The sequence below is a fragment of the Lynx rufus genome, unplaced genomic scaffold, assembly GCF_022079265.1.
Source record: "Lynx rufus isolate CCGP_SWC_20201006 ecotype Redwood Valley unplaced genomic scaffold, mLynRuf1.p SCAF_6, whole genome shotgun sequence".
Classification (NCBI taxonomy): Eukaryota; Metazoa; Chordata; class Mammalia; order Carnivora; family Felidae; genus Lynx; species Lynx rufus.
The window spans coordinates 92,579,105-92,600,866 of NW_025814878.1; positions in this window are offsets into that span (position 1 = coordinate 92,579,105).

Genomic DNA, 21,762 nt, shown 5'->3' on the forward strand with positions numbered 1-21,762 from the left:
ATGCCAATTAATTTAAAATTATCAGATGTAATTTTATTTTATTTATTTATTAAAAAAATTTTTTTAACGTTTATTTATTTTTGAGACAGAGCAAGACAGAGCATGAACGGGGGAGGGTCAGAGAGAGGGAGACACAGAATCTGAAACAGGCTCCAGGCTCTGAGCTGTCAGCACAGAGCCCGACGCGGGGCTCGAACTCACGGACCGCGAGATCATGACCTGAGCCGAAGTCGGCCGCTTAACCGACTGAGCCACCCAGGCACCCCCAGATGTCATTTTAAAACCTATCAGACTAGTGTAGATAAAAATTTTGTTAGGGGTACCTGGGTGGCTCAGTTGGTCAGCAAAAAGCATCCGGATTTCTGCTCAGGTCATGATGTCACAGTTCATGAAATTGAGCCCAGGTTGGGCTCTGCACTGACAGTGAGGAGGAGTCTTCTTGGGATTCTCTCCCTCTCTCTCCCTCTCTGCCCTTCCCCCACTTGCACTCTCTGTTTCTCTCTCAAAATAAATAAAATTTAAAGAAAAGTAAGTTTTGTCAGAGTGCCATTTCAGAGAGGTTGTGAGGAAATCGGCACTCATATTTTGCCTGTGGGAGTGTAAAATGATACTATATTAAATAATAAGTCACATGCCCTTTCACTTAGCAATCCCACTCCCAGGAATTCATTCTATAGATGTATTCATTTCTCTGCAAAATGACGTACATATGATGTTATTTACTGCAGCAATATTTATAAAAGCATGAGTCTTAATAACAAGCTACACGTCCGTCAGTAACTCTCTGGTTAAAGAAATAATGATACATCAAGACTGAAATATGCAGCTTTATAAGAGAATGAGACAGCTCACTGAGATACTGAATTAAAAAAGTATGTAGTGTGTTACCACTGCGTGTGCTTGCGTGTGTGTGCTTGTGTGTGTGTGTGTGTGTGTGTGTGTTTACTGCCCAAATGACATTCAAAGTTTAGCATTCTTCTAATTTCCAGTTTATTTTATTTTAGCCAAGGTCATGTCTACTGTTATGTGATCACATCTTGGTACTGGAGGATACTAGAGCATTCCCTCCACCCTCGCCGTCCCCTCCTCCTCTAAATTTAACAGGTTCTTTGTATGAATATAAATTTCAGGGAAGGAGAGTAGGTGGGGAGAAGGGAGGAAACTGATGAGTACACATTATTTTGCCTTAGCCTAATTATCTATATATTATCTAACTTCATCTATATATTATCTATATTTAATTTTCTTCCTGCTAGTGGACACCACACAGTCCTCCCCATGGGTCTTTAATTATAAAAAATTTAGGTCATGCATCATCCCCCTCCATCTTCAGAGTATTTCCATGTACCCCTCCATTTTTTCTCTGACTATTCACAATCTCCTAAGACTCCTATCCTATTTCAGTGCCTCACATCAAATTTCCATGACCCTTAACGTATTGAAAAAATTGAGGCCATAAGGTATAAAATGTCTGAACTTGTTCTCCATCTCTGAGACTTATCTATACATCCGCTCATCCTTACTTTCTTCCCCTCTTCTACATGAGGGATGAAGGCCCTCATATTCAAGTTCAACTTTCGGGAGCCCGCCTCTCCTTGGCCTGTTGTAGGGTGAAACTCTTCCTCTCTATTGAGATATTTCTCTCTGCATAGAATGATTCTCATGTTTCTCCCATTACAAAAAAAAAAAAATGCCCCCTTCCCCTGTTCCTTCTCTGGTTACTGTTGAATCTTAGTCTACCTTCTTTTCTAATCCGGGGTGCCTAAACACAAGTCTCTACATTCTGCCTCCGTGTCCTCTTCTTCCTTTTCACTGTGGATTCCCAGGCAGCTGGTGTCCACAGTCCCACTGTTTGGAAATTTCTCTGACAAAGGTGGTAACTGTCTCCTCAAATGTTGCAGCCAATAGATAAGCTTCAGTCATTATCCTACAGGTCTTTTCTTAGAATCATACTGACAACCAGTCAGCTCTTTCCCCTTAAAAGCCCTACTCCTGACACTTGAGTGTCATCTCTCCACTGGCTTATTCCTCCTTCTTGATTGCTCCTTTTCAGTTGCCATGCTCCCTTTTATCCATTAAACACCCATGTCCTGGAGAATGCATCAGCTGCCCACAGAATTTCTCAACATTTTTTTTTCTTTAATCACTTTTGTGGAGGTATAAGTTTTGTACAACAAGTAATGTCCTCTTAAAGTATCCAATCCAATGACTTTTGACAAATGCATACACTCATGAGTCCACTACTACAATCCAGACACAGAATAATTCCATCACACTCGAAGTTTTCTTTTCTGTCTATCTTGGTCTGATTCGTGACTCCAGCAACCAATGAAATCTTTGTTTTGTCACTACAGATTAGTTTGCCATTCCTAGAACTTTATATAAATAGAATCATACACTGTGGCCTCTTTTGTTTCTGGCTACTTTCACGCAGCGTAATGTTTTGATTCATAGTGTTTTTGAGTATATCAGTGGTTGGCTTCTTTTTGTTGCAGAGAACTACTTCATTGTATGGATGTATCATATTTTATGTATCCATTCATGTTTTCAAAACCCTGTTTGATATTTTTCACCAAGTCCTGTTCTTAGTGCCACCTGCTAATTTGTTTCATGTCCTTCAACCTAAATTTCACTCATCTTTTGTCATTTATGTGGATATATAGTTTCACTATACACTACAAGAAAAACAATATATGATTGAAAGTTTATAAAGGACATGTATATTTAAGTGGAATTATTTAGGATTTAAAAAAAAAAATTTTTAATGTTTATTTATTTTTGAGACAGAGAGAGACAGAGCACGAATGGGGGAGGGTCAGAGAGAGGGAGACACAGAATCCGAAACAGGCTCCAGGCTCTGAGCTGTCAGCACAGAGCCCGACGCGGGGCTCGAACTCACGGACCGCGAGATCATGACCTGAGCCGAAGTCAGCTGCTTAACCCACTGAGCCACCCAGGCACCCCTATTTAGGATTTTTTAAAGTTTTGAATTCTTAATGATTTCTTTCTCAAAAGAAATTGCTTCTAATCAAGAATGTAATCTTTTCCTCCGGAGGTCACTTTTATCTCTGGGCCATTTTGTCACCTGGATGACAGCAATGATGAGATCTCTGTAGAAATGTATGCTGACATTTAAGTGGAGCAGAACTTTTCTGACAAGGCACTTCCTTGCTTCAAAGAAACATTATCTCAAATTTACAGGGACTTCGGTTATAAAAGTTGGTGATCGCAGTCTGTCTTCCCCATTTGAAATTTAGCTCTTTGAGGCTTTTGTTAGTTTTTTAAAAATTATAATCAAGAGTCTCTTCTCACCTGTTATTTCCTGAACCACTTTATCTACTTTCCTAGTTTTATTGTCTACCTACCTGTGAGGAATTCCTAAACTTCCATCTCCAAAAATGAAACGTTGACCCTCGTTCACATATTTGACATCTCTACTTGGATGCAATGTAAGAACATGTCTGGACTGAATGTAACACATCTACTACCCTCATCCCAATTCTGCTTGTTCTCTTGCCTTTGAATCTATCCATTCCCCCACCCCCCACCCCCTACCCTAGGCTGCCTGTGGTCAGTCATTGGGTCTTTCAGAGAATGTTTTCATTTTGTGTCAGTCACAGACCCAGCAGGAAACTGATGGCGATACTCAACTGATGTAACTAAGGGGTAAACACCACTGTGTAAAGGGACCTGTTTACTCTATGGGGATTGATTTAGGGAAACCAATAAGGGATGGAGCAGTGCACTAGGGCTAGAACAGAAGACAGTGCCTTCCACCCCGGCCATGAAAGGGCCTGGGGAAGGGGCAGTGAGCAGAACCCAGAACAAGTAGCACATAGAGACGACTTCCTGATGGGGGCTGTGGTCTTGCTGGGAGAGAAGCAGGAAAGTAAAATTTCAGACCTCACTCACTTTCTTCCTACTTTTCTATCTTCTGCTGGTGCCTCCCACTGGCTGAACCCAACTGGAAGCCAGCAGAGAACTGACAGATGCAGTCCACATGGCTCAGACTTCTCGGTCAGTGAACAAAGCGGGGAAGCATGGAGAGTGGATCTGGAAAGCCAAATGGAAAATATCCCACACAGACTCCTTCTGCAGGGACTCGGCATACAGCTGTTACTATTTATATTAGGGTTTTGCTGACCTTGATGCAATTTCGTACATGTTCCCCCCCCTCATTCTCTAACATTCTTTCTATCCTATTCCCTCTGGCCCTGCTTTTCTCTCACTTTTCTTCTAAACTGGCTTTCTGCCTTCGGCTGAGTCCTACTTCCCAAGAGTTCTGGCAACATGTAAGAGTCTACTCAGCATGTGGTGGGGCTCCTGCTCTCTGGGGTGCAGCGACACTATGTAATGATTGGAGCTGGGTTTTTTTCCCTCAGCAAAGCCTGGTTTCCTGGCAAACGTCCACCAGGAGAATCATCTTCCCATAGACTAAAGAATCTCACCACATTCTAGGTGACCAGAAATGGGGAGATAATTAAAAGAGAGCAGGGTGGGGATTTTGTTTAGAAGTGATTTCCTAATTATGTCTAGATGTTATTGAAAATATGTTCTACAAACTTTCCAAGGCCTAGAGAGAAGAAAACATAGTTTATCTTATTTTGAGAAAATCCATACACAAAGTCCCTCCTACTTCTCCTATTCCTTGCCTTTTTTACTTTACGGTATCCTATTTTATTCTTCTGAAGAGGTAAACAAGATTTGTTCTTTCAATTCTTTGTAGTTTGGTGTTTGTCAGTTTTAAAAGACTGGTCAATGAGCAGGGAAAGTTCTATGTAACAGGAAAGGGTTTATCACAGACATCTATTTCCTTTGGGGAGAGTTTACCTCCTCCATTCTGTAAGATCCTTGTGAGGTTGTCTTTCATGAGGTCCATTGTCCTTGGCCACAGACATGGACATTTCACACAGGTTAAGCCGATCTTAGAGTCCCATTCTTCTAGCAACATGATTGGGGTAGAAGTGGGTATGTGATCCCCAAAAGATTGATAGGAATCCTTGCCTGGATTGATATACACTCTTAAAGAACCTCCTTTTCAAGTGGAGTTAAACTGAGTCAGTGCGAATCTGGGGCAGCTGTTTGCAGTCAGGTTCTTATGTGCAAGCAATAGAAACCCATTCTGGATGATTTAAGTAGAAATATGTTTGTGGATAGCAGAAGGAATCCCTGGGATGGCCAGAGAATCAGATGCTTTGTTCAAAAACCAGAATTATGGTCCCATATTGCCTCAGGATGGGTCCAGCAAGGACAGCATTGCCATCATAGCTGAGCACAAAATCCTCCAGGTTCTAGAGCTGACACTATGAGAATAGGACCCTAGAAACCACCACAATGTGGCCACCAGTGTCCCAGGAACATGAGCTTGTCAGGGAGGCCCTCAGATTGTTTTTTCTCTTTTTTTTTCCCTTTGCTCTTTCTTTGCTTTATCTGTGTCTGGTTCCAAATTTAGGATGGCTGTGTTTGACTGGTGTCGTCTGGGTTACATGTCTGAACCCCAGCTGCAAAGCAGTTTGGGAAGACAAGCATCTGACATTTGCAGCTTCCGCAATGGGAGAGCACGTGTCCCACCAAGACTTATGAGGTTGGAAATTCCCTAAGCAGAGAGAGGAGTTCCAGATGCTGCAGAACAAAAGAATGACCAACACCGTTACAATAACTACCTTTGCTAGTCATTGGAGAACAGGTCTGCAGAAGTAAGCCAACATAGAGAAGGAAGAAAAGCCAAGAAGTGAAGAAACAGACAAAACCCAGACGATATTATTGAAGCCTCTGAATCTAGATGTGCCTGAGCCTTTAAAAAAAAAAAAACAACTCTGGCCTATTTATGTAAGCTGATAAATTCCCCTTTTGGCTTAAGTTACAAACTCCCTTTTAGTTGAGCATCTGTCACTTGTAAACAAGAGACTCCTGCCTTTTATGGTGCTGCTTTCATTATTGTTGAAATCATATTCTTGTTTCTTTATTGGGGCATTTTTACTGAGTTTCCTCTGCCAATACTTTCTGAATACTCTTGGCGTGTTGGCACATGGACAAACCAGGGTGAGGAGGGAGAGAACCACCACGCCCATTGGCCAACCTTATAGATTGGGCCTTATCCTCAGATAAAATTCCCCAGATTTTCTCTAATTTTGCTTCTTTTTCCTGTGTTTGAAAAAATATTGTTTCCAGTTGTAGAGACTCTGAGAGCCAGTGTCCAACTGCAGGGTCCAGGTGTCTATTTTGATTATTTCTAAAATTTTTTGGTTTTGTACAGGGATCCATTTGTAAGCACAGGATCAAGGGTTGAACCTTTCCTTTCCAGGAATTGGCATACCTGGAACCCTGTGGAATTAGTTTTCTGGTGTAAGACACATCCCAAGGATTTACTCTTTGGAGGGATGAATACCTTGGAGCTGTCCTCTCAGTCCTCAGGGCAGGCAGGACATGTATAGCCTTGACCCCCTTGGGTCTCTGGTCTCCGTCTTTCATGGGCTCACCCTGGACATGAGGGGGCTTATCTCAGCTTCACAGAGCAGGGTTTTGGCGATGGGTGATGGACACTACTTCCTGCTTGCCTTATATCTTTCCTTCTTTGATGGCGCAGGGGGCTGAGGCCTTTGGGGCTTTAGCCCAAGGGAAATGAGTAAGAGGTCAGGAATTTCTGAAATGGAAAAAAGGAAGTCTAATGTCTTCTTAGCATCCAAAGAGGTACTCATTGCTCCTGAATGGCTGAGACACTCCTATGGAGACCTTGGTTCTCTTAGCTGGTCTCAGTGGGAGGCTGGACTGTAGATTTTGCATGGCTCCAGCACATTTTGGGTTGGTGAGAACTGGCCCTTCAACCTAAATGTCCTCTCCTAGGGAACCGTGATAAATTCCAGGCTACCAAGCGGGGGCAAACCAGTAGAAGAGGAAAGGATGTTCAGGGTGGCTGGGTAAGTCTAGGCTGGAGCTAATCTCTCTTTATCTAGTAGACCCTAAATGGATGGGGCACCTGGCCCCGGACATGCCTGTGAGCTGATAAGATGTTCATCCTCAGGATGCAGCAGGTTGAACATGATGCTTTGTCATCCAGCTGAACTGAAGCCAAATAACTCTTAAGACATACCTCATCTTACACTATCTTGGTGTACACCATTGGACTGTAAATCCTCTTCTGCACTGGGATTTGCAGCGAATCTACTGAGTAAATAGCAGAGGCTGAAGAATTCCACGATGATACATTTTTACATTTTCAAACATGGTTGGCATTTAACTTCTCTTGAGGTTTCTAGACTCTGGAATATATCATACTTGTTGACTAGATTTCCCTTTGAACCTGGAGGTTTTCAGCAGACATGAGTAACTGGTGAGCAGAGGCTGTGGTCAGCATATGGTGTAGATCCCGAAGGAAGTGAAAGCAGATTTGTTCAATGACTATTCAATTCTTTAAGGCATTTCCTTTTCCCATAAAAAAAAAAATCTACATTAACCTGATTTGGAATATGTAAATAAGCCACCTCCTTCCTCTTATTTTCATCTGTTGCTCTGCAAAATCCATTCTTCCTCTGGAAATGGAAGGAACTGATGTAATTGCTCTGTGTGGAAGACAATGAAGAGCTGTGGGAGCCTTGCCAAGTATATTTCCTGCCAGGGCTGCTCCTTCACTCAGTTTAATTATGAGCGATTGTTTGGGCTGCGATGTGAAGAAATATTAGAGAATGGAAAAAAAGAAGAACAGAGCTCAGAATATTCTGCTGCAACTGATTCATGTTTTGGCAAGAACTCTTAACTAGATTTTATGCTTTAGCCTTGTGACGGTATCGCAAGGAGCAACCTTGCCATATAAGCACATAAAGCCCAATTCTAGGGTTTATTTTGAAAAGGTCTGAGTAAAAGCATTTGAAAAATGTAGGAATAACATCAGCCATCGGGTAAAGTTCTGCGTTAATCATGTAGCGGTGCCCTCATCCGAGGGACCAAAGTTATTGTAAATGGGATGTTAGCACTCCCTGTATTTAGCTGCTGTGTCTATCAAATTTTACTGCTTAATTTTCATATAGTTGACAAACCTCACATTTTACAGAAAGATTCTGATTAGTTCTCACTGTATGTGCTCAAGGAGGGACCTAAAGCTGGGGGAAGTTGAACCCTGGGAAGAAGGCTGGGAACAGAGATTTTTTTGTTCAGATCTGGGTCTGAATCAGGCAGTTCTGAGCAGAAGTATCCTCAAGTGGCTGCTCCTGAGAGAGTGAAATCAGACTCCAAGGGGGGAAAAGGAGGCATTTGTGGTTTCTGTCTTTGGATCAATAAAGTAAAAGACAAATACAGAAAAGATAAAAAGAAATCTATTTTTTTTAAGAAATTTAAAATAGCCTAGAATCCCATAACCTATAGATAAAATCCTGTGAGACTTCAAGTCATTTTCTATGCATATATTTACACATAAGCATATATTTTTGAATACATTGGTCTCCCCATTATCTGTGGTTTCACATTCTGCAGTTTCAGCTATCTGCTACGTCACAACGCCCACGTCATTGACGTCACTGATGTCCGGTCATCTCATCACGTGGGCATGTTATACTCACATCATCACAGGAAGAGTGAGCGCAGTACAATAGGGTATTTTGAGTGTGAGAGAGCGACCACATTCACATGACTCTTGTCACACTATATTGTTATACTTGTTCTATTTTATTGTTAGTTGTTGTTAATCTCTTACTAATTTATAATTAAATGTTGTCACAGTATGTATATATAGGAAAAGGTATAGTATACAAACGTGTCAGTACTACCCACAGATTCAGGCATCCACTGGGGGTCTTGGAAGGTATTCCGCTCTGGTAATGGTGGGGGGACTGCTGTAATTACAAACCTTCAGCACAACTGTTTTGTAATATACTTTTTCATGAGCATTTTTCTTGCATTTAATTCACAGGACACACATGTTTGTGCCTGGCAAAGATTACATCTAACATCTCTGCAATCACTCTGAATATTAGATGGTTCTGCATAAATCTGTATTATGGTTGTTTTAATTTGTGTTTATTTGAGTATCATTGAGGTGGAGCTTTATTTTCCAGATTTATGGACGTTTATGTAATTTGTGACCTTTGTTCACAGGGCATGGAATTTATCCTAAATGATTTGAATGATCTCTCTCTGTTAAACCTATAACTCCTTTTATCAAACCTTGCAAAAAGATTTCACAGTTGTTTACCTTCTTACTTTGTTCAGGATTTTTTTTTAATGGAAAGATTTATATTCTTGTGCAGTCACATACACCAGGTTTTTTTTTTTTTCTTTTCTTTATGTTTTCTTCTGCTGCTTTTATGCCCAGAAAAGCCTCTGGGCCCCAAGATCAAATACTTTCACCCGTGTTTCCTCCCACTTCTTTCATGGATGCAATTTTACATTTAACTCCCTCATACATCTGGAATTTCTTTTGCTGTGTGATGTGCAGGATGGTTTTTGATGGTCTAGGCATTTGCTGAGTCTTCTATTTTGAATTCATTTGTCTCTTCTCATACCATTACCACAGTGACTGAACTATTGTAACTTCATTATATGACTTCATATGTGAGGGTAAGACTTCCTTCTTTTTCACTAGTGTTTCAGAATTTGCTTGGCTATTTGTGCCAGTTTAGTTTTTGTGATAAATTTTAGAATCATTTTGTCAAATTGTCTTTGGAAAATGTTCCAATTTGGGAACATAATGTTTCTCTCCATTTACTTAAATAGGCTTTTATATTCTTCCTTGATATTTTGTAGTTTTCCTCACAGGTAGTCTGTGAAAAGAACAGCTTAATTTAGTGCTTAAAAAAATCAGCTTTGGATGAAAATAAAACACACTAGCTGGTAATTCCCGTTCTGATATATTCTGAGCACTTGTAGAATACAGACTTATTTTTAATATCTGAATAATATAAAATCAGTAATACTAAAATATTTTTCTCCTTATCAAATATGTTCAATAAGATCAGATATTCAAAGCATTCTATAATTTCATATGTATTTACTGGAAAATTTCAATAAGCTTTCTCCTTGTGGTCTTGCATATGTAATCAGAAAGTGAAAACGGTCATTCTATTAACTGATTATTCCTTCTCTACAACGTCATCAATGATTAAAATACTTTTTTTTTTTTTTTTACTTAATGGGATGTTTTCAATTGAACAAAGGGATTAGCTAATAAAGATGACTAAAGCAATTGTATTTTGATATTCAGCGAAAGGCAGATATTCTGGATTCATACCTAGGATTTATTTGCAGTGACTTCTAAGCAGTCTATACTCAACCTAGTTCGTTTCCAAAGATGGAAGAAAATACTGTGCTGCCCATTTTACAGATAGAGGCTTAGCAAGGACTGAGACTCTCTCTTATAGTAGAGAAATTATGTTGACATTTTTCTACCGAGATAGTTAAGATTAAATCAAATGGATGGCACACCAGCACATATTTGCAAACTGCTGTGGAGGACTGAAAATTAGAGACCATTGAGAATTTCTCTTCCTCAGTGCTATTGCGAGTAGGAACAGGAAATGCCCTGAGTGACACTTGCTGACAGGGAATTAATGGTAGGAAGTGACCTTGAAGCTTTGCTCCCAAGAAATATAAACGGACTTTCCCTGGCAGCTGAAAGCAGATAATTCTGAAACCAGGGAAGTGTAAATGAATTTTAATGGGAGTGAGAAGAAGGGAGTGTGGAGTGAGGACCAGGTTCCAACTATGACCAACTGGAATTTTAATCAAGCTACAAAGCGGTCACTGCCTGGCATGTCACATCTGCACTCTTAACCAAGCTTTTCTTTCAGCTACAGAAAAACCAAACTGTTCAGTATTTAGTTTTCTCCATTGCCATGAGTCAGGTTGTGCATTTCATTATTCATCTAAAATCGTTATGGAAAATGCCATCTTATCTCTTCCTGATTAATCCACGTACCTAAAGAACATACCTTTAAAGTCTGTAGCTGTAGAGCTTTAAAATTTTATTTTTGTCTAGTCCATGAATAACAGATTATAGATCAATAAATGAGGGAATAATTTAAAAGGGTGAGATTATTCTAGAATGATTTATTTATCTTAATTCTTAGAATCATTTATACAATACAGAAATACAAATATGCTGCAAATACCATTCCCAGTTCCACCTTACTGAGTCAAAGGACAGATTGCTGAATAATTTCTGACTGGAGTGTTGAGATGACTACAAATTTGAAATGCTTGACTTCATTATGTAGTGTTTTAACTAAAGCAATTGTACTCAAAAGCTTATGGGTATGTATGATGAACCTTTAAGAATTATTTCACTTCTGGGGCACCTGGGTGACTCAGTTGGTTAAGGGTCTGGCTCTTGGTTTTGGCTCAGGTCAAAAACTCACGGTTTGGGAGTTCAAGCTCCACATTGTCAGTGTGGAACCTGCTTGGGATTCTCTTTCTCTCTCCTTCTCTCTGTTCCTCCTCTGCTCACTTTCTCTCTCTAAATAAAAAAAAATAAATAAAAGTTAAAAAAAAGAATTATTTCACTTCCAAGGAATAGAAAACTGGATAAATGGACTTAAATAATGAGTATATTTATTATTTCATGTAACAAGACGTCCAGAAGTAGATGCTCTAGAGCAGGCTAATTCATTCATCTAGTTACTTTCTCTCTGCTCTGGTATTTTCAGGGTATTCTAAGAGACTATTATCTCCCCTCCTTGTCTCAAAGTATCATTTCAGACACAAAATTATCCTGTAGAAAATGTGACTGTTTTTCCTTACTTCTGTTTGTTTTTTTAGATGGAGGAAATTTTTTCCAGAAGTCCCCAGAAGACTTCCCCTCACATTTCATTGGCCAGATCTGGGCCACATGCCCACTCCTACACTAATCACTGGCAAGGGAAATAAAATGACCTTTGTGGGTTTAGACTAATCAGGTTTACACTCTGAGTCATATGGGGAAGGGATGAGCAAACAAACAAAATTAGGATTCTATCAGCAGCAATGAAGAAGGAGACATTAGAGACTGATTTCCCCATCTATCATACATACAATCAATGAATAATGGCATTTTCAATCAGTTCTAAATATTTTAATATCGATTCAACTAAAAGGGAAAGCTACTAAATTTACATATTTCTGATGTGCCATTAAACTTTGTAAGATCCTAGAGACCTCATATATTCTTGAAATTTTAAACTTCTTTTTAATTTTTTTTTATTTTTTAACTATTTATTTTGAGAGAGAGAGGGAGGGAGGGAGGGAGAGAATGTGAGTGGGGGAGGGGCAGAGAGAGAGGGAGAGATAGAATTCCAAGCAGGCTGTGTGCTGACAGCTACTCAGGACCAAATCCCATGAACCATGAGATCATGACCTGAGCCGAAATCAAGAGTCAGATGCTTAACCAAATGAGCCATCCAGGTGCCCTGAAATTTTAAACTTCTGATCTAGATGTAACTTTGAGGAGATTATATTTTAAGTAAATGAAGGTGGGGTGTATACAGGTGTGTTCTTAATAGTAAAAAGAACACCCCAAGACCTTAGAAATGCCATTAGTCTTGCATGGTTGACCATCTCTCTCTCTGAACACAAATTGGCCCAGTGAGAATTAAATCTCTTACAAGCTATTGCTTCATCAGTTGCTAAAATCATTCTGCTTTTTCTTGCCATAAAACAATTTTCCACTCGTGGTACTGTGGGAACACTCATCTGGAAGAAACCTGCATTTGTCCTTTTGAGAGATGTTGGCCTAGAGTTCAAACCAAATCCCATCAACCTAATTGATCCTGCCACATGGCCTCAGGAGTGAAGAATTCTCCCTTTGTTCACAACCTGACAGAGGGGCAGAGTTCCACAAAATATATTGCTTGCACAAAAAGACAGAAATATGACTTTAGATGACATCCTCCTCCCGGTTAGTTGCTTTTTTGGCACTGTCTGGGCATACATTTGGATGTTGCTGCATTCAAAAACAAAACAAAACAAAACAAAACAAAACAAAACAAAACACAAAACCAACATATTTCTTTTCAAATGGAAGCAGCCCATTCTCATTCCTGATACTCAGCTTCTGAGAATTGACATGATCTCAACCAGACACTCGTAAGATTTTCCTGTTGTAAGACTTGGCCATCAAAGCTAAAAGCCTGTTCCTGTACAGGTCCACTCGTCTCCCCAATTTGCAGAAAGGTGTCATGGGATGAATGTGAGCACTGAACAGGCTCAGCTTTGTCAAGGCTGTGCCATCATCAAGGTTTTGTCTGGTGAGCCAGATCTTCTTACCTTTTAGTCTTGTTTCCATTCCCATGTTTCCTCCTGCTGCAGCTTCTTCTTTTTTTTTTAAATTTTTTAAATTAATGTTTTACTTATTTTTGAGAGAGAGAGAGAGAGAGAGAGACAGAGCACCAGCGTGGGGGAGGGGGGGAGAGAGGGAAACACAGGATCTGAAGCAGGCTTCAGGCTCTGAGCTGTCAGCACAGAACCTGACACAGGGCTCAAACCCACGAACTGTGAGATCATGACCTGAGCCAAAGTTGGACGCTTAACTGACTGAGCCACCCAGGTACCTCCTCCTGCTACAGCTTCGGTATCTGCAGCCTTTCTAATTTTTTTAAACCCCTTTCCTCCTATCAAAATGTGATTTCAGAAAAGGAATCCAATAAACTCAATAATATATATTGAGTTCCATAAATTCCATAAGGTTAGAGACACATTTGCATTCATCCTTTCCTTGACTTTTCAAGTGAGACAAATCTCTAAATCAAAGGATGCATCTCTAATGGTGACATTTTCTTTTCTTTTTTTCTTCTTTCTCTTTCTTTCTTTCTTTCTTTCTTTCTTTCTTTCTTTCTTTCTTTCGAGACAGCGAGTGAGTGTGCAAGCAGGGGAGGGGCAGAGAGAGAGAATCTTAAGCTGGCGCCATGCTCAGCATGGAGCCTGATGCAGGGCTCAATTTTACAACCATGAGATCATGATCTGAGTTGAACTCGAGAAGAGGATGCTTAACCAACTGAGCTACCTAGGCTCCTCTAATTGTGACATTTTAGTCTTCAGTAAAAGCTAGTAAGAAAGGTTCTCTTCTTTTTTTAAATTTTTTTAACGTTTATTTTATTTTTGAGACAGAGACAGAGCATGAACAGGGGAGGAGCAGAGAGAGAGGGAGACACAGAATCTGAAACAGGCTCCAGGCTCTGAGCTGTCAGCACAGAGCCCGACACGGGGCTCGAACTCACGGACCGTGAGATCATGACCTGAGCCGAAGTCGGATGCTTAACCGACCAAACCACCCAGGCGCCCCAGAAAGGTTCTCTTCTATTCCTAGTTTTCTTTTCTTTTCTTTTCTTTTCTTTTCTTTTCTTTTCTTTTCTTTTCTTTTCTTTTTTCTTTTTTCTTTCTTTTCTTTTCTCTTTTTCTTCCTTCCTTTCTGTCTTCCTTCCTTCCTTCCTTCCTTCCTTCCTTCCTTCATTTGGAGGGGCTGTTGAAATTCTTCATGGGGACTTTAAAATCCCATGTACTGAGATGGGTTCCTACTTTAAGAGAAGAATGTAGTGAAATGAAAAGAGACTTGGAAAGAAATAATTGTTACAGAGGATGTAGAAGTTCAGAGTCAAATCCATGAAATGAATGAACTGTTCAGTGGCAAACCAGCTCACCACCCTCCCCATCTGTGAGGCTTTAGCATACGAGGATTGTGAGAACATTTTACTGCCACATTGGAACTCATGGTTTTATAACCTTGGATGGTCTTCTGGCCTTAAGGAAATAGATAAACTATTGGGAATAAATCTGAGATTATGAATATTTTAGAAAATCCTAAACACTATATTTGTATCATACCTATAGCCAAAGCAGGGGCGAGAGAGCTTACATTAACACATCTCAAGCAGCAAACTAGCAAAACCACTAAAACAAGAGGGTGGGAAAAAGGACTCAAGAACCAAGAAGTTAAAGGGTAAGAGTGGTTTTAAATATCAAGCTATTTAAACGGGTTTAATATTAAACTATTCTTTGGAGCATAAAGGTCAGGTTAGCACTGACCTTAGAATCAAGAGACAGTTAAGGGGTACACAGGTCTCTTTATCTTCCTTGTCCATCCAGTAGGAGGGAGAGAGAGGGAGAGAGAGAGAGAGAAGAATCCTAGCTTTCATCTCAGGAAGGAATCTATCATGTAGGCTTTTATATGGGGAACACTGAACAATAAAGAAGATAAATTATTACTGATGAGTCATTTTGGTCAAGTACAGATAGCTATTTAAAATTATTAGAGATTTGAGAATCTCTAATAATAGATTGGGGGAAGGCTTGTGGTGAGCTGTCATTGTTTTTTTCCTGATAAATTTGACTCCTGACTGTTTAATATTCCTGAGATTAAAGGATGTATTCGAATCTATTTTAGGAACCTCAAAAATTATGTTTTCTGGAATTGTTACCTATGAAACAATGTTTTAGATAATATGAGCATCCCAGCATCCTCTCTTGGGGAAAGAATTTTACACAACACCCCAGGGCTTTTAGAGAATTCAATTCTCCAGCGACTCAGAAACAAAAATGGAACCAAAATACTTTCTTGAAACCTGTATAGTCCCTCTTGTATAAGCCTGAAAAGTGCCCCAATCGTAGCTATGGTAAATGATTATGCCTTCTGTGAGAGAGAGCAGGCTGCTTGAATTTCTGAATCCTTTTTTTCTGGGCTCTTTAAAGAGTGAGATATCATCTAGCAAACTGGGTAGAATAAGATCAGAGCTGCTTTTGCCATGTAATCTTTACTCATGGCAAAGCAAATTGTAGCCCTAAAGCCATCCAAGAGAAAATGAAAGGCACCCAGTTTGGCTGTCTGAGAACCAGGCAAGGCTTGTGATGGGAAAAACAGCACAGCACAAAGCTCTTTTCACCAGCTGCTTGTGTGATTCAGATGGTTAGCTATGGATGGAGATAAGTTGGATTTATGGGAGGGGTCTCCCCAAAGGGTCTAGCACACAATCCCCTCTCCTAGTCAAACAGGAAAGCTCATTCATCTGTTAACAACATCCAGGAGAAAATAGCCCTTGAAGATGGTATCTGTGTAAAAGCATTGTGTGCTAGTAAAAGAAACTACTTGTTTCCATGGAGGTGGGGGATCATTGAGGCTTCTAATTCTTGTCTGCCTCTTTTCTGAAAGGTTGCTGCTTAGATTCTCTCATTTACAGCACCTGACACTGCTACTTCTGCCAGGGTCCATTAGTACTGTCTCGATGACTCCCTTTGCCAATTAGAAAGAATTTAACATTAATGAGGGTCTGGGACACTAAAGAACTCATCCTTGCCAATTCAAAGGACAGCTGAGAGAGACACATACTCTGTCAAAGATGTAGATATTTGTTTTTTTCCATTCTAATAAAATCACACAACACTCATTATGCTCATAATACATTTATCCTGGCAGCCAACCTATTGAGAGCTTGTTGATTACATCAGCCATCAAATCTGATGTTCAATACAAACTCCGACTTAGTCCAGGTCAGCTCAGTTCAAATTATCTGCCCTGTCTAGTAATTTTTTTCCCACTGGTACAATTATTGTTTCCAGTTGTCACCTATTAGCAATACAGGCACAACTTTTAGATCAGAGGTTCTCATCTGGAGAAAGCATAGTCCCTCCAGGGGTGTTTAAAAATGTGTGGAGGCACTTTGGATTATCCCAATCAGATTTTAGTGGGCAGGTATCAGGAATGCTGAACACCCTGAAACATGGAAGACTGCCTCACCCAAAATGTGTAAGGTGAGTACAAATTGATAAATATTACCTCATGTCTACCTCTCACACTCAGGTAGGTTTCTCCCAGGATTCGCTTATTTCCATCTGAAGCAAATCTTCTGAAACACACAACCAGCTGGTAATGCCACAGGTGACCAAATTTAAAATAACTCCCACAGTGAACTGTGATACAGCAGAGACTCTCTGGTACAAAGCCATATGACTTGTATTTAAGTTTCTCTCTAACATTTACCAGCAGTGTGACTTGTGCTAACCTTCTTAACTTCTGCAAGCCTCAGTTTCTATATCAGCAAAATGAAGGTATAAAAGCCTATCTTACACAGCTATGAGCATTAAAATAGATGGTAAGTGTATGATCCCAAGATACCTATGATGTCTGTATGGCCTGGTCCTTCTGCTACCTGGGACAGTGACTTAGTAAAAAGAGGCTTAAGCCTTGTCCCCAGAAGGTCGTGGAAGTGAGTCCTCACTCTCCCAAAGCATGCTTTCATTTATTAGTTTAATTTGTTTCTCCATGCAGGTCTACACATAGTAGGTGTCAGCCATTCCTGCTTCATGAAAGAATGCCTCAGAGAAATTACTGAGCCACTGCTAGTCTCCTGTGGCCTTTGATCATACCTGGCCCTGACAGAGATTCAGAGTAGAAACATTTCATAGAAGTTGAGATAGAGGTATAGCTGTAGTTGAGTCCCTTGGGACTCAAGGGACAATGTAGGGTGGGGTGAGGTTCAAGCCTGTTCTGTCATGTGGAAGAATCACAAAGCTTCCCAATAGGAAGACTTGCACTGAAACCAGGGAAGGTTGCTGGGTCCTTCATGGAAGGGCTAGGAAGCTGGGGGGGTGCTGGGAGGTAGAAGTGGTGAGGGTGGATCCTTGCTTATAAAAGTCAGCAGGAATGGGAGATGCAGGGTCCTAATATAGAGAAAAGTGTCTTCATTGTGATGAGGGAGCAGAAGGCAAGCTGACACCCTGCAACCTGTCCCCGCCACCCCCACTCCAGGATGTATGACATTCCTCAGGCACTCTTGGCTGCCCAGGAACAAAGGTAAAGGGAAAACCAATGGTTAACTGATAGAGATCACAGTCATGCAGGGCAGGAGTCTCCATCAGTTTACAGATGTCTTAGTAAATTACAAGAAAAAGGCAATCTTATCAATAGCCTAAATTCCAGAAACATATAGACTCAGTTTTCTGGAGTCCCAACCTTACCCTCCCCTCCATACTGATGTGGGGAGCAAAGAAGGAAATGGCAGGTAAAATGAAAATTTTTTAGAACCTGCAGCCCATTGACAAATACTTCAGGCAAATACAGAGTATAACATTTCTTCAGGAAACCCCTCCTGTCTTAATGTTGATGCCTTGCTAGAGGAAAAACAACTTTAGCTTGACAATAGCAAGGCCTCAGATATCTTCTGAGTGCTCTTTAGCATATGAAAGTCCTTCTGGAGGCATCTGTTTTGCCTTTACTTCCCCCAACTCCATAGTATATAACCAGTCACTCTTCACAACCCCATTGCAGCTCTTTCTGCCCATGGCCCTGTCGCCATGCTTTAATAACACCACCTTTTTGCACCAAAGACATCTCAAGAATTCTTTCTTGGCCATCAGCTCTGGACCCCCACTACTCCAAAACCCCATCAGTAGTGGGTGAGGGAGGAGGAACATTCCTTCAAGGACAGACCCCAGATGGGATGCCAGTAGTGAAAGCCAAACCTGGCCACCATTAAACACAGGGCCATTTGAGTAAATTTAGTAAAAATCCCAATACTGTAACCATTCAGTCTTTTAGAGAGCTATTACTTATATTTCATAAGTATAAATTTATACTTATTTATAAATAATTATAAATATGGGCTTGGATATGGATGTATTTATAACCAGGGGATCCCAAATTATTGGCTTGATTAAAATGACAAAATGACTCTTAATCATTGTATTTATTTTTTATTTATTTATTTATTTTTAAAATTTTTTTAACGTTTATTTATTTTTGGGACAGAGAGAGACAGAGCATGAACGGGGGAGGGGCAGAGAGAGAGGGAGACACAGAATCGGAAGCAGGCTCCAGGCTCTGAGCCATCAGCCCAGAGCCTGACGCGGGGCTCGAACTCACGGACCGCGAGATGGTGACCTGAGCTGAAGTCGGACGCCCAACCGACTGAGCCACCCAGGCGCCCCTTAATCATTGTATTTAAAATTATAAAATGATACATATTTATTGTAAAATATTTAGAAAACAGAGATCAGCAAAATAAGAAAATTTAAGGCACTCATAGTTCCACCACACAGAGATAATCATGACTAACATTTTGGTGAATTTCCTTCATATGTTATTACTGTTATAAGTTTTTAAAATAAAACACTGAGATCGCACTTTACATACTTTTTTCTTCTTTCACTTGCAAGACTATCTTTTGAGTTTGGCTGAATTCGCTACTTGTCAGTGTTCCCTCATCTGGTAAAATCAGGTGGGGCCTCGGCTGGTGTGTGAGGCATTGGATGGGTCATGGGACAGGTTCACCGGGGTTTCCAGGGGCAAGCGCTCATTGTGTTCCATTAACCTAGAGACCTGATTCATATCCTCTCAGTGACCAGGAAGGTGGTTGTTCTTGCTGGGAGGCCAAATGGCCAGTGAGCCAAAGGAAAAGGTTCTGTCTGCTTGAAAACAATGTCCAATATCCTTGTAAATGACCCAAGGGCACTCTGAGCTTGGCTTTCTTGCAAGGGCTATAGTAGAAGTGGGACTTTTGGAGTTTTCAAAAAAATATCAGTTATCTTTGTGTTGTTTATATTGTAGAAAAGCACATACACACACACACACACACACACCCCATAAAAAATCCTACAAATCAGCAATTGCTGTTAACTTTTTAATTTTTATGCTTTAGCCTCTGTTCTTAATATAAATGAATCCTGGCAACCAGAGATGAACATTGTTAGCATTTCGGTGTCACTAAAAAAAAAAAAAAAAAAAGTGTGATCATTCTGTTTTGCAGCTTCCTTTTCTCCCTGTGATTAAACTAGTATGAGCACTTTCCCCAAGCCACTGTATGATCTATGTCATTTCAAATGGATATCATTTCAAATGATAGTCCAATGATATATCACAATTATGAAAAATAATATCCTATCATTGAGCATTTAGTCTATTTCCAACTTTGGACTTCTTTTAAAAAATGTTTATCACATTAAAAATAAAGTTAAGCAAATAACTGTGCAACCTGCAATCAAAATCATGACTAATCAATGCCCTGGTTATTCATGTAGGAGACAGAGCATGAACTGGGAGAAACTCAGAAGATGGACATTCCCCTGGCTCTGTTTTGAAGGATGTAGTGTAGTCTAACCCTCTTATTTTACACTGTGGGAATCATGAGTCGGCAAAGCTAAACTACCTGTCTCAATCACATAATGAGCAAATCATAGAAACTACAGGTTTCTGACTTCCTGTCTTGTGTCCTTTATCTGATTAATATTTAAATTCATATTATTATAATTAAAAATTAAATAAGAAAAGAAAAAGGTGGGGGTTGCTGCTAATAATTCCGGCATTCTCTCTACCTGAGGCTTATAGAAATAGGTTTTGTTATTCAAATGTACCCATTTAGTTCCCAGGAATGGTGCCCTGGGTATTTGCTCTCTTCAACTGATACCATTTTTATTTTAAAGCTTTTCAGTCAATGCCTTTTAAAATCGTGCTGCCAACTTTTTGCCAAGACATTTTCTTTTACCTGTTGCTCTTGCATGTTGCATCTCCTGCTGTCTTAGTTTTGTGACAAATAAGCTCACTGACCCAATCAAAGGAGGGATGTGAAGACTTGGAGCACTGTGAAGTGAGGCTTTAATCGACATTCTTGCAAGAGCCAGTGTCTGACAACAGACACACTCAGGGCAATTACAGCAGACAATTTATCTCCTAGTGGAAAGACCCTCCCCTGATTCCTCATTGGCTGAGTAGTACAGAGGTTACAGCTTTTCAGGGGTTGCCTATGCCCAGGTAAGGCAAACAGTAGTCTGATTGGAACAAATGTCCATTTCCTGAGGTGACCCAGAGACTTTCAGTCCCTCCTTTGTTCTTTGGCGCATGCTCATTGAAAGCCTAGGAAAATATGCCCCCATTAGTCGGAGAGGGGGAAGAAGAACCAGGAAGTGAAGTGTCTAAGGGTTTGGGACTCCATTATGTGGGATGGGGAGTTCATATATATTTCCAATAGGTTGTAAACCCAGTGCTAACTAGACAGCACAGCTTTTATTTGGTATTTCGGAAAATGAATCATCTCCCTTACCTCTCACAGTTTCTATTTCTGTGAACTCTTGTGGCCCCATCACTTCCATTAGTTCTCAGGTTCACAACACTTATGGTGGCAGGGATTTTTTTTTCTTTTTTAACAAAAGGGCCTTTTCATGTCTTTCATCAGGTTTGCAATAATCTCATGCTCATCCCTGGTCTGTAGCATCTGTTCTCCCTGATGTTGCAATTTTGAATTCCGCTATTGTAACCTGCAGAGTGGTCCACGTTGCCACACCAGTGTGAAGCCGAAACAGATGCCGTGGCACAATGCAACCAGCTTTATTCCCTTTCTGTGCATGGAGCACACACCCTCCTGGCCCTCCCTGGTCGCTTTTATTAGTCTCTGCCCTCTGCTTTCTCATCACCATTGTGTTTAGAAGGACTTCTAATTCCAGGAGAATGATTTAAAATCCTATGAAAAAGAATCAGTGCTACAATACCACTGTCTGTCATTCTTTTTAGGATAATCAATAGGCATTCTTTGTTTTGTGGTTATTTATTTGCAGCGCAAATAAGATTATGCAGCGGTGTTCCGGACACATCATATCTCGCTAGTTTATTGTCCCTCAGTTTCCAACGACTTTATACTTAAAGAGAATCTCAAATTAGATTAAGGAATACATTTCATTTCCTTTGATGTAAGACTCGGATGAGACTTCAGAGGCGCCAGCAATTCTCCTTTGTCTTGCTTTTCAGACTCACATAATAGAACATCAATCTTGCAAAGAACCCTTCTGCCAAAATCACCCAGTTTAATTTAATATGCTACTTGG